General features: G+C 40.8%; 1 protein-coding gene across 3 annotated transcripts in view; it reads left to right on the top strand.

Annotated features, from left to right (window-relative positions):
• Window positions 1-265: 265 nt before the first annotated feature.
• The window catches only part of LOC128736312 (uncharacterized), a 66,576-nt gene continuing 52,887 nt past the window's right edge, over window positions 266-13,954 (top strand). For all 3 annotated transcript variants that reach the window (XM_053830803.1, XM_053830795.1, XM_053830789.1), the window contains exon 1: window positions 266-632. The gene's annotated coding sequence lies outside the window, so the exon portion shown is untranslated. The remainder of the gene's footprint in view (window positions 633-13,954) is intronic.

A 13,954-nucleotide genomic window follows, 5' to 3' on the forward strand; every position in this document is an offset into this window, starting at 1 on the left:
GAGAGTGAGCGCGCGCGCGGGAGAAATCCCCGCCGTCGCGTCGTCGAGAAGGTCCTAGCATATGAACCCGAGCGACGAACCCGACCGACGGTCTTCGGATGGGTCACCGTCATCGGTTCGGACGGTCGGACGGTGAGAGCAATATATAGCATATACTAGTTGTTTACGGACTGCTATTATTTTCCGTCGATCGCGTTTAGTTAGGCATTCGATAGGCAAGTGTTGTGGAGTTCAGTTGCGCGCTGTGCTGTGCTACTACTATCCTGTTCGCTACTATTGTTGTTGTTGTTAAGTGCCACCCCACGAGTTAGTCGACGCAAAGCCCACCCCGTACGTATCCGAGTACCGAACAGGTGAGCGCGGTGCGGTCAATGTGAACAAGAGAGTAGTGTGAGGAGCCCAGGAGCTGTCCGTCCATCGAGACATCGCGTAGCAAACCCGTCGTAGTGTGTGCGTGCGTGCGTTTTCTGTATGTGTGTCTCCGTCTAGCGCGATCGCGATCGCGGTGTGTCCCTTGCTAGCTGACACCCCTGCTGTTACTCTTGAAGTGTCTCTCTAGCGAGCCAGTTGCCTTTCCGTCTACCAGAACCGACAGGCAGCCTCCTTCGGAAGGAGAAGAAACGGAAATTGATGTGAGTTTTACTATCATGGTTACAAACGGGTTAAGAAGTTGGTGATCTAAGCGGGATGTAACTTAGTGCACAGAAAGAACAAAATTTTTGGGATTATCTGCTCCGCGTTAGAATAGGATACAGTGTGAAGCGGACTGAACTTGAATCAGTGTCATTAGAAGTTGTCACCGATCGCGCTTTATCTGTTATCGGAGATAACAGAAAGAGAGAGGTATAGAAAAAGAGCGAGAGGCATCGATAGGGTGAGAGTGAATGAAGGAGAAACAAAAAGAGCGAGGACATGGCGCTGGAGCCAACAGTGAGCCGTGGCTATGACGATTCGGTAGACTGCATGCGACACGCGGGACGCGTGAGAGGAAAACCGGGCATCACCCGGCTCGGCTCCTCCGTCGTCGTCGTCGCCGTCGTCGTCGTCCAGTCGATCCACCGACCCCAGCCGTGATTTTGTGTGCGATTTCGAAACCCTACGAGGCGAACCTCGATGGAGAGGATACACATATGTGAATGGATTTGCTAATAGCGATTTCAGAGTATTATACAACTTTCAATTTCGTTACCGCAATCGAGTGCAGGCAGCGTGTTTATTTTCGCTGCTGCGGCAGTTCCTTCGTGGCTGCGCTGAATGCCGTTGCCGTTTTGCGGTGTTTGTTTTGTTGTGTGCAAATTAGGTTTAGTATTCTTCCTCTTGTTCGACAGCGGGCAGCGATTAGGACACCCCTCGGACCCGTCCGTCCAAAGCGGGGAGGGAAACGTACGCGTAAGTACATGCAATGTTGAAGTTATGATCGCAATCGGGAGAATGTAGCCCGGCTTTCGAGCTCAAGGTCGTGACGCGCCTCACGCCAGCCAGCCAGCCAGCCAGCTAGCAGCGGCAGCGCTAGGAAGTGTTGTTCCCACATTACATCAATTCAAGACCGCAACCGGACGTACATTTCCGCACGCAATCGGTGCGGTGCCGTGCGGTGCTCTGCCCGGCATGGTCCGGCGTTGGAAAAGTCGTCCCGTTAAACATGGCCCACGATCCGGTTCGAGGCGCCCGACGAGGGCTGCCAGCGTAATCGAATGCCATTTTTCCTATAAGCCACCACCACAACCAACACCACCAATTACCAACGGGGAATTCCCGGGTTTGGCCCAACTGGGCCACGGAATGTGCACTCGCGGCTGCATGTGCGCATGCGCGTGTGTACATGCGAACTGTCTGTCAGCCGGACTGAAAGTGAGCGACCGATCACTTCGGCACGGGCAGCCCCCGCCCGTACCGTTTTTTGATCTGCTAGGCTTGTTTTTGGCCGCAACAGCGGCAACACCAGCTATGGCTACAAACTAGCGCAAAGACTTTTAATAGGTGCTGGCTGTTAACAGCCAGCCAGCCAGCCAGCTAGCCAACCAACGATGTGATTTATGAATTATAAATTGGGGCTCAACGTTTCGCTCAAAGGTCACGGGTTGTTTACATCATACACGTCGTCGCACTACCGCACGACAGACCGATGATGATGTACCAAGGCTGGCCGGTGTAGACTAGATAGGCAGTCGTTGCGCTATAAAGGTTATAAAGGTTTTATTTTATTTCTTAATAGATTATGTGATAGGTTGGCAAACGATTAGTGGTGCCGTTAGGCAATGACATTTAGTGAAATTAGAACGTAGCCATGCATAAACTAGAAGATCTAATCAATGATTTGTAATTCGATCTCTAGCACCGACATCAAATTTTCTTGAATCAGACCTAAGTTGATGTCTTGATAGTGAAAAGATATTGGAAATTGTGTGAAAATCCGTTTTTTCGGCTGGAGTTCCGATTGAAAAGAAGTTCTTAATTACTTGCCAAAGTAAATGACTCGATGTTAAAGCTTCCTTTTCAAGTACTTAATGTAAAAATATGCGAACTCGAACTTTTCCTTGTCAGAAATATCCGTTTGCTTGCATTTAAAGGTAGTAAATATGCGTCTTCATTGATTTATTGAACATATATTTCTTAAAAAAATTATACCGTAAAAACAAAAATGTAAAACTTTGTAAATTTTTTATACATTTTGCTAAAACTGCTTTTTTAAAAAGTAAACTTTAACAGAAAAAAATAAAAACTCGGCGACCTCTTTGGTACTCAAAAATATATACTTTTGATATAAATTTAAGTCATTGTTTTTTTTGTAAGGCTCATTAAAATATTGGTTAATACCAAATTCGTTAAAACCAGTTTAGTAGTTCAAAAGTTACAAATTCTTAAAAAATGTAAAAGTGCAAAAATGGGTAAATGCGATAATTTTTGGAAACACCCCGAGACAGAAGAGGGTATATTAGGATATCCTAAGCGATTCTTTTTTTCGAACTTTCGATTTCGATACTACTTCATTAATGGAATTGTTGTTGTATCAAATTTTAAATTCCAGTTATTTCACCAGCATCGTGTTTCTTTGCCTTTGTACGGTTTTTAACATTCTCATTGTTCGAACTGTTTGCAACCCTCTCTTGATCTGCGTCTGTACAAGTTGAATCTATCAATTAACAGACACATGTTTGCCTAAATTGCAACGGTGCAACTTTCCGAACCACGCGTTCAACAGTTCTCATCATTCAGACTCGAAAAGATAAAGAATCACATAAAAATTTTACTATTAGCAGTCCACATGCTTTATTTCAATTGATTTGAAAAAATGTCTGAGCGTTGCATATAAAAACCGAAAACCCGTTTATAGACTGTTTCTTACAGGATGTAAGTTCAGATAATTAGTTTTGCATGTGAATCATAATTTAAACTTCTTTCGACTAAATGTACATGGAAAAAATATGTTATTAGGTTGATCTGACCATTTTACCAATATTTCCTGTTTGAGACATAAATTTCCGCTTCGACTTGCAGACTTTATCGGTATCTGTCTCGAGCTCGGATGTCGCAGCCTTCCTCTTCACGGCAGCACAATGCCGAATGTAGAGTATAATTTTTGCAGCATCCAACTATGGTTGCTGGGCTGCAGGGTTTGTTTGAAGTTTGCCCTGACGATATACCCAAATTTCACCAAAGCTTTTATTGGAAAGTGGTTATAGCCTGACCTGCCAGCCAGCTGGCCTCGAGGTGCGACTCTGGTCGAACGAACCAGCCGTCACGTGTTCGAATTTCGGCTGGGAGAAGTTGTTGAAGTCAATACAATATTAGGACTACTCCCGCAATTGTCCTGTGCTCTAACAGCTGGCTGGAGAAGCCTGTTGAAAAGAAAATAGAATGTCAAATTTCGATAATGGAATATAGTATCTAGGCTTTGCTTCTGGTTATAGCCAGGTAATTATCTAATGGATAGATTAGATTAGATTCCTTAGTTCAGAGGGTTAATTGATGGATAGATATCTTACAATAATAGCACAGTCCCAAGCATTTAAAATTATTCATAATTTTCTGACAAACAAAGTGAAATATCTTTTTTATTTACTTGTATATGACTATACGCGGTCATGACGTAAACTATTTTGGTAAATGAAGAAGTGGCTGATGTGAAGTATGATTATTATGATGACCTGGAAAGTTAATTAGTAAAACATACCGGTACCAATCGAAAGGGCGTGGGTGCAACCATCACTTTTCATCGCCCCGATATATTTTTGGTCAATAACGAACTTTTTCAGTTCTTCCAATTAAACATTCTTCGCATCAGACACTTTCTCACCCAAAGAGTCCGGGCAGCTCTTGCCGTATCAATTCATCTCCACTGTACTCGATCCTGAGCTCCCATGATACCTCCCAGTCGGCCTCGAGGAACGACGCTGGTCTAACAAGCCAGTCGTCGTATGTTCGATTCTCGGCTGGCAAAAGCTGTTAGAGTCAATAGGATCGTAGCACTAGTCCCGCAATTGTCCTATACTCTAACAGTTAATCGTGAAGTCTGTCATATATAAAACCAGAAGGTCAAGTTTCGATAACGGAATGTAGCGCTTAGGCTTTGCTTTTTTTTGGGGTTCCCGAATAGAACGAATTTCACTGCACAGTCATCCGGCATCCTTGCGGTGTGGCCGGCCCACCATAGTCTCCCATCACTTGCCAGGTGTACGCTGGGAACTCGTCGTTCATACGTCTGCGCCGCTTTCCGATATCCGTTTGTACTCCGCGAAACATAGTCCGCAACACCTTTCGGTCAAATACGGCAAGTGTTCATATGTCTTCCGTAAGCAAAGTTACTGTCCCAAGTCCGTAGAGGACTGACGGCCTGATTAGCGGTTTGTACATTGTCAGCTTTGTGCGGTGGCGTAAGCTCCTTGATCAAAGCGTCTTGCGGATTTATTTTCCATGCAAAAACCTTGGACTATTTTTTTCTTGCATGTGTGGACTCATCACTGCGACCAGTATACTTGATCTATTGTAATATCGCTCGGGTGTTTGCTGTATGATCTGCACTTAATTTCTTTTTGCTATAATCGCTATTGAGTGAGCGATATGCTTATTAAAATTTATGCGTGCTTGTGTGTATTGGAGTTTACCCTTCCTACAAAGCTTGATCTACTTTACCCACTTATTTCTCGCTACCAGTACTATCCCATATTATACCCGTCCCTGGCGAGGACTCATTCGTGCCTCTGACCAGTACACTTAACTATAGGAGGGACATTTGCATTGTCAAGAGGCTTCAGAAGGTAAATATAGAATTCAGCACGAAGGAAGGGTAAATGGAGGGACCTGAGAATAAACCCATGCTAAAGTCACTTGACATTGAATGGCTAGATTCAACTTAGATTCGAACCCACGACCACTCACTTATCAAAGCAGACTCGGTAACCTTGCGGCTACGGAGCCCCCCCAACATTAGACTAGGTTTTATGCTGAAACGATAACATCGGTTGAAGAAGAGGGGTGGTTTTGCACTCTGAGGTACGTCCCAAGCACAAATTAAGCGCCGTAAAGAATCTTCGACCTATTGGGACGAAAAGTCTCTGTCACTTTTTTGCAAAAACACGTGCAAACCATGTTGACGTCTTTTCTTCGACCAATCAGAACAGGATGCGAGGATTTCTAGTTGAACAACGCTTCATTATTTCCAGTTTTTCGATAGTGTACACGTACAAAATAATAGCGTTCTGCATTTGAGCCAATTCTTAGGCGATATTCCGATCGATTAGTGCAAAAATATTGAAAATCGATCAGGAAACCGCTAAGCTATAAGCGTTCAAAACCTTACCACTTTTCGAGAAAGATTTTTTGGAATGACACCCTACCTACGTCCTACGTCAAAAACTTTGACTGATGTCTCACAATTTTTTTTGCCCGCCGATTTTTTATGCCAATTTCAAAGGGGTGGGGGGATGACAAAAACTTTAAAAATAATTTGCAATGGCCTTATTAAAGAAAAATAAAAAAATAAATTATCAAAATGTAAGAAGCTGATCAAAATACGGGCAAATAAAATAATACTACCTACATAATTAGATAAATTAAACCCGAAGATTGTAGGTTCCTGTCCTGCCACGGTCGCCATGAAGGGCATTCAACTTTTCCGGCAAAAATGCCAGACAACTTGTCGCAAATGATATTACAGGGCTTTATTTTTAAATTACCATACAAAACGAACCGAAGGCGAAGGGTGACAGAATTTTTTGAAATTTTGTACATAGGTAAAGTTAATGAATTTATGAAAGAATGCAATATTTAAAAAAAATTAGGCATATTGCAAAAAAAAACGCTTATTTGAATTATTCAGAACTCTTGAACCAAGTATCGTAGAAAAAAGAATTTATGTGAAAATGTAAGCAAATTTTCTCAAAAATTTAGCAAAAATATTATCTAGAAAAAGTTTTTACAATTTTTTTACGGCGGTCAACAAGCTACAAAAAAGTCAGAAATACTATATCCTAAGGCATAGAAAATTTTCAAAATATTTTTTCTTGTTCAAAGCTAAGCCTAGATGCTACATTCTGTATTCGAAACCTTGCACCATGTCCTAATATGCTGCACTGATTTTACGGAAATGCCCATTACTTGGTTGTTTCTCAATGGATTTCCGTTCTCTTTTCATCAATCGACTGAAAATAATGTCTAGTTTTGGAACAAAATATGGATTATATGAAATTTCAATGCTAGAAATAGATATAAATGATGAAAAAATCAATTTTTGACATACCACAGGATAACCGGGAATATCTCCGGTATCCAACTTTTACAACTTATATCATTTTTATATCGACTTATACTGATCAAGTTATTTCGTACTTGATGTACTTGATGAATGTTTCTTACAGCATTTTTTCTCAGCTTTCCGATGGTGGTTTTGAAATTAAAATCGGTTGGAGGAACGAAAACGGCGATTTTTCGATAAAATCTAACATGGCGGCTAAATCAAAGATGGCCAAAACACAGCCAAAAATTTTTTTATTCCATTTGAAAGCCCTGTTCTTCTTTACAGAACCGGGCCATGTGTTAGTTTTTCATGGCAAGTTTATGAAATATTACATGATATAGACATCAAGATTTGCTCAAAATTCAACTTTTTTTTAACTGCTGGGTCCCTTGGCAAACGAGGGGTCCATTATTTCGAGGTATCAAAAGTGTAATTCTTATTTTTTAAGCCATTTTCAACCAATTAAGCGCAAAAGTTCCAATATCTTCAAATATTTCGTGTCAGTAGTGACCCCGTTTAAGCGAGAATTACTCACGTGGCTCTGATGCTCTAAAAGCGTAACCCGTCTGTAGATCTAAAGCTATATCTGTTAGAAATAGGCAAAATAACAGAAATTAGGCCTTAAGCATTTTATTTGTTAATAAGCAAAGCAAAGCAAAGCCTAAGTACTACATTCCGTTATCGAAACTTGACCTTCTGTTTTTATACGACAGACTTCGCAGCCAGCTGTTAGAGTACAGGACAATTGCAGGGCCAGTTGCTTCGATCCTATTGATACCAACAACCTCTCCCAGCCGAGATTCGAACATACGACGACTGGCTTATTAGGCCAGCATCATACCTCGAGACCAACCGGGAGGCTTAGCGATAAATACTCTTCAAAAAATATGTGTATTTGAACATACTAAATAATTTGGTAGAATATTTTAAAGCAATAAAAGAATTGTGTGCAAAGTTATTAAGCAAAATTAATTTTTAAATGTTCTTTAAACAAAACATATTTCACAATCGGAAAGAGAGAGATAGTTACTACATTCAGCAAAGTTGCTCATTTTTGTGTGTCCTACAACTTTTCTGAAGGTAATAGTTTTTTGGACGCACTTAAAGAAATAAAACTTTTTATCACCCTAGTAGGTGGATTCGCGGTCACACGCAAAAATCTCAAAAATCCCTAGACCGGCTCACTTCTTATCCCATAGGACATAGAATCAATGAAAATTGGCGGGTGGAGGCTCACTACTTTGTCTCACAAGGCACGTCTGGAGTCCCACAAGGCAGCCACGCTGGACCCTTCGTATTCCTGATCTATCTCATCGACCTAAATTTGTATTAAAATGCCAAAAATTACCTCTCAGACTCTTCCCAACGCCAAATAAACATGTACATGTAGAAGAAATATGTAGTGAAAAATATCTTTGAGGATGTTTACTGTCTAAAATTTGGTCTTATTGCGGATCATTCAATATAAAATTATTTAAGACATAAAAGTTTCCCAAAGCGAAGCAAAAAAATTTACAAAACATTGAAGGAACGTTTAAACCCAATTTGTGCTATGATTTAGGTATGATTGCTGCTCATAACGTACAGTCGAACCTGTTTTAATGCGATTTTTTATTTGTGAATTTTTTTACGCAATTTAAATATAGAAAAACCTGATTTTGTGTTGCCTCTATCCACCGCGCAAAATTAAACAAAATAAAAATTGTGCACAAAAAAAACCGCAACACACAAAACAAACATGTTCTTCTGTAATGGAGTTTCCAAGACAGTGTTGCAAAGCTCGCACTCGTGTGCTCTAATTTTCACACAGAGGCACGTTCTCGTTCTAACAAACACGCCGGTATGAGCATCTCTTACGGACTCTCGTTCTTATTTTTTCATGTGCACTGCGACGAGTTTTTGCGAGTGTGTATTTAGCTGTCAGCTATGGTAGTCGCTCTCGTTTGTGATTGCAACACGAGCAGCTGACATCGATTACTCGCGAAGGCTCGAACTCTCAACCGCATGTATAGAAGAGGACGAGTTGCTGGTCTCGTGAGTGAGCTGTGCAGAAAGACGTTGCGAGGTTTTTTGTCGTACGCTTGCGTCAGTGACAACACACTTTAAGGGACATTTTCGAATTTTGTCGAACATCGGATAGTTCAAAAATTCATAATTTTCGCAAATTCCGGTAATGGAAAACTCCAATACTTAATGGAATCAATGGAAAATTTTCAAGAAAAAATTTTATGTTAATTTATAGTTTTCATAGTGATAAGTACTAGGTTAAAAAGTACTGATTTTTAAGATAAGCGATATATCCAAGGAAATCGATTTAGGAACCATTTAGCCATTTATTTGCCATTTACCCTGCAGTAAAATGTAGTGCTACATTTAAAGGTGTCCAAAAGTGTAGAGAAATAGCCTCTTTCGACGATTCCAACTCCAACTGTAAATAAATGAGAACTGGTTTTTCCACTAAATAAAATATTACCCTGCTTCCGAAAGCTTTACCCGTTGAAGCATTTCGATTTCAAACAACTTTGTGCCTAGCAAAGATTTAAACGTTCCGGCCATTTACCAGGTGACGAACCTCCTTTTCTACGAATCATATCGAGAACGTATAAAATGCTACCACCTTCACGCCGCGCGACGGTTTAGAGCGGTAATTAACCACGAACACCAGTAGTAGCCGTAACGCGGGGGACCGTAAAGGCCGTTTCAATGGTAATACTGTTCTTGTTCCATATGGGTAAAGCTTACTGGGGAACCACTCCGCCACTCCGCAATCGGAGTGGGTGCTTGGGCCGACACGGCCCGGCGCGGTGTTAAGAATGTTTATAATAATAATAATAACTGAATTCTTAATTACTCCATCCATCGAACTGATAGCTACCAGCATCGATAAACCGACCAACTATCTATTAGTCGGCACGCAGAAATTATTCACACTCATGTGTGTCGAGCCGAAGGCCGAACCGGCCATGTAAAAGCGGGTTTGTATTTGTAAGTTTGTGCTGCCTCGAGAGTTGGTGGCCAAATTGTTGCGCGCGATGCAACAATGATATGCTTGCGCGGAATACCAATTCAAATTGTTTGCTCATTAGTTTTAATCGAAGCTATTCGATTTCTTCAGTGGTTAGCATTACATTCTGGCTTTATACATATTAGCCGGACCATATTTTAATTTGCGAACTCATTCATCCGGTGCTAAACTGTGAAAACCGATTCGCTTCCCAGTTGGAAGCAATTTCACGCTCGCTACGAGTCCGTGCCTTGCCCATTATTCGCTAACATGACTTACTTACTTCGCTTTATTGTTACGTAACACAAAGAGGCTAAACTTTTCAGCTGCACAAACGACCGTTGCTCGTTTCACTTCCTTACTATTGGCCGGCCAACCAGCCAGTCAGTCAGTTAGTCAGTCATTCCGTGGGCGCCCGCGCCATTCACCATTACGGGTTTCATGAAGTTTCTGTCTGACGATTGCTCGCTCGGTTCATCACTGTGCAGGTACATATTGTTTGCTGCTCGGCCCTGCGGCAAAAGTCGGTGCTGCCCATAGAGCACAGGTCGCGCCAGCTCGAAACTCCTTTCACCTTCACTTCGGGCGAAACTCCAAAGATCGAGCGCAGCGCACCGGAGGAGTTGCTGCCGTTAAGACAAACGGGCTTCGCACCGGGTCACTTTGGACAAGGTCGAAAACGGCCGTTTAGTCATTTTTTTTTCGTATGACATGCTTATGATTGCGAATGTTGACACGAATGTTGATGTGCGAATGCGTTCATTCCGGTTTACACGGTGACAAGATTCCTCCTGAGCACTTTTGGACATCATTCGTTCGTGCGGCGGCGGCGGCGTGCACTGCCGTGTGTGCCACGTTTATTGGACACAAGGCAATCCACGTGCGGCGGCCAGAATGCAGCACCCCATCATGCAGCGTGTGCATTAGATCTGCCATTTTCCGACGGTGCCAATTATAGCTACAGCTGATTTTCACCACCCATTGCGAGCTGGTTTTCTTTCCACCGCCCGACCAGAGCCGGTTTGCCCGGTGCAAGCGAGGCGGTGCTGCCGGCGGCGTGCCGGTGGAGGTGACGGAGGTTAATGTAAGCGATTACTTAATCGAGAGAAGCAAAATTTATGTATATAAAAAAATACGGTATGATATAGTGCAGCCCGCTCGTTGCACTCGGGCTTCGGAGGGGCGCAGTGCAACGCTGCACGGGGCAAGGAGGATGCTGGTTGTTGTGGTAAACCTTTTTGACAGATAATATTGGAAAGCCATCGGAGTTGCGACAGACGGAGAGAAGGCGTCGTCGTCTGGCTGGTGTGCGAGCACTCGATTTGACGCAGTTTTGTTGATGCAAGCAATCGCGTCAATCGCCACGGGCTGGCAGTTGAGAATAGGTTGTTGGTTGTTTTGATTCATTAATGGTTTGCGGAGATTTTTGTTTTCAGAAATCCAGTCGTCGAATCAATCACAGATGATGGGTATGTTTTGATGGATTGGTAGTTCAAAACTGTCAACAGACTGCGACAGTAATGGTAACTTTAATTTGATTATAAATTTTTTTTACCGTGTCTTGAATTGACGAGAACATACGAAAAAAATTAGTAACAGAATTTAAATTTACAAAACGTTATTCTAAATCAAACTAATCCCATCCCAACGGAACTATTGACATCATCTTTATTTCAGAAAAATTATCAGAATTTTATTCTAGATATTGACGTAGTTATTTTTTTAATTTTTTTTTTTTTTTTTTGTAAAAATACATATTCAGCGGTTTTGCGTCACTACTTTGTTTTGACCATCTTCTAATATAAACAAGATGCATCGCTTTTTTAATCAAAATAACATTCTATTAAGCAGAAATGTCGCGCAGAGTAGAAAAAAATATTTTCCATTTTCGTTAAAAAAAATAAATAAATTAAGCTAAAAATCGTACAACCTGTTTGGTTAAAATTCTGGAAGTAATTCTGATTGTTTTAAAGCAATAGATTTTCTAGAGACGAGACTTGCATTGAGCAAAGAATATCAGCTAGAGGTGGCATTGAGTAAATGAGTGTTTATTTCACTAACATGAGAGGTAAAAGTTTACAAAGCAAATGGTCAGTGCTTTTTTCAGCTAATTTACTAAACTGTCACTACTCACTGCCACAGTCCCATTTTTATAGGTAACTCCATAGAAAATGGGACTGTTTTGCGAGTAGCGGCAGAACAGCCTAACCACAGTTTCATAGGCTGAATGCTGATGCTCGATAAATGAAGGCCACAAATACTGCTGTGCAACTTTCCATCGCGACAGCACAATGCCGAATGCCGAGTACAATTTTCGTAGACTTCAATCGCAGTTACTGGGACTGTTTTAATTGGTGGAAATTGGCCTAGCTCTATATTCCAAGTAACAATTCTAAGTTTTATTACGTTCGTATAGTGGTTTTTATGATCAATTCCATAAAACCGCTAATAAAACTATGAGCTCCACCGAAACTTTCTGATGACCGCTATAAAACTGCTTTCTGACCAAGTGGCCCACTCTTCAGAATGTTTTCATAACCGCTATAAATAAGAATCAGGTTATAAGCTCAAGTAGTCGTATCACGCTCTGGCAAAAGCTAACCAAGTTCGCTATAGCTTTGTCAACTTGAAAATATATCCGTGAGCAGAAAAGTTTAAGATTTACCAACAGATCATTCTGAACGATTTGGTTTATAGCGATCAGAATAAAATATCCCATAGAATATTTATTAAATTTTAAGCAATTTCGTTGGTTTGCAGCATGTGCGCATTTAATTTTATTATGCATATTGATATGATAGATCGATATAATCTGCGCGCCACTGAAATTATGCAATTTTCGAAAACTGGTTGTTTCAACAAATTGAAAATATTCAGTTAGTCAATTTTAATTTCAAGCAAAATTATTTTAGTTGCTTCCACTGACAGGAAACCCGATTGATAATAACTTTATTTCTGCCAAACACTTTGCTTTGATGAATTGTTGTTTGCGAGCTAAAACAAAATACTAGAATATGGCAATATGGTTTCGCATAAAAAAATGATTTTGGTGTTGAACTTTGGTATTCTTCATAATAGCAGCAAAAAAAACTGTCTGGTCAGGGTGTTACCGTTTTAATCTATACCTATAAAAAAGGATTTCTGTCTGTCTGTCCCTATGTTCCTTAAAGAATCGAAAACTACTGAACCGATCGGCGTGAAAATTTGCATATAGGGGTTTTGGGAGCCAGGGAAGGTTCTTATGATGGTTAGAGACCCCTCCCCCCACTAAGAGGGCGGCTCCCATACAAATGAAATACAAATTTCCTCATAACTCCAGAACTAATCAAGCGAATGGAACCAAATTTGACATGTGAGTGTTTTTGGAGACAACAATGTTTTCTATGGTGAATTGAAACCTCTCCCTGTTTTAGGAGGGGGGGGGACTCCTATACAAATGAAATGCAAATTTCCTCATAACTCTAGAAGTTGGGGGAATTGTTTTCTACTTTACTGTGAGGAAAAATTGTATATTAAAACACCCATGAACTCCCTAGAAACTTGCAAAACTCAAGATTGTGAGAAAGGTCATCCGAGATTCACGATTTATGTACAACACAGTTTAATTTGTTGCAATACGAAGTTTGTCGGGTCAGCTAGTTATCTATAATTGTGATGAATAAAGTGTTGATGTATCTTTTGCAGTTACGGTGCTACAATTCTAGTATCTTATTAGTGACTAAATAAACATTCATTTAGTCACTGATTACTAGGGTTGTAGCACCGTAACTACAAAAGATACAGCAAAACTTTGTTCGGAAAAATTGTAGATTAGAACTAGTTGTTTAAATGTCCCATATACATATCATATACATTGTCATATTTGGCTCGGCTGAGACGGTACTGTCAAATGAATCAAAATTGAGTCAAAGTGATCGAACCATCCCTGCTTATCATTAATAACGGAAACAAATGGTTTAGTTAAGGAAAAAACAGGGAAAAGTGTAAAATTACTTTTTAATTTTGAGACTATCGAAGTTTTTTTTCGAGCTGAACAGCGTTCTATGCATCGATCTAAGCAAACTTCTTGCGAACTTTCTAGTTCTGTTTGAAAGTTGCTTAGCACTCCTACTTGAAACTTGAAAGTACGGTTAGTTGCGTAAAAATTTAGCTGAATAGAATTCTATTCATGATAATTTGGGTAGCTGATTAAGCTAAAAAATCCACTTTTGTCG

The sequence above is a fragment of the Sabethes cyaneus genome, chromosome 1, assembly GCF_943734655.1.
Source record: "Sabethes cyaneus chromosome 1, idSabCyanKW18_F2, whole genome shotgun sequence".
Taxonomy (NCBI): domain Eukaryota; kingdom Metazoa; phylum Arthropoda; class Insecta; order Diptera; family Culicidae; genus Sabethes; species Sabethes cyaneus.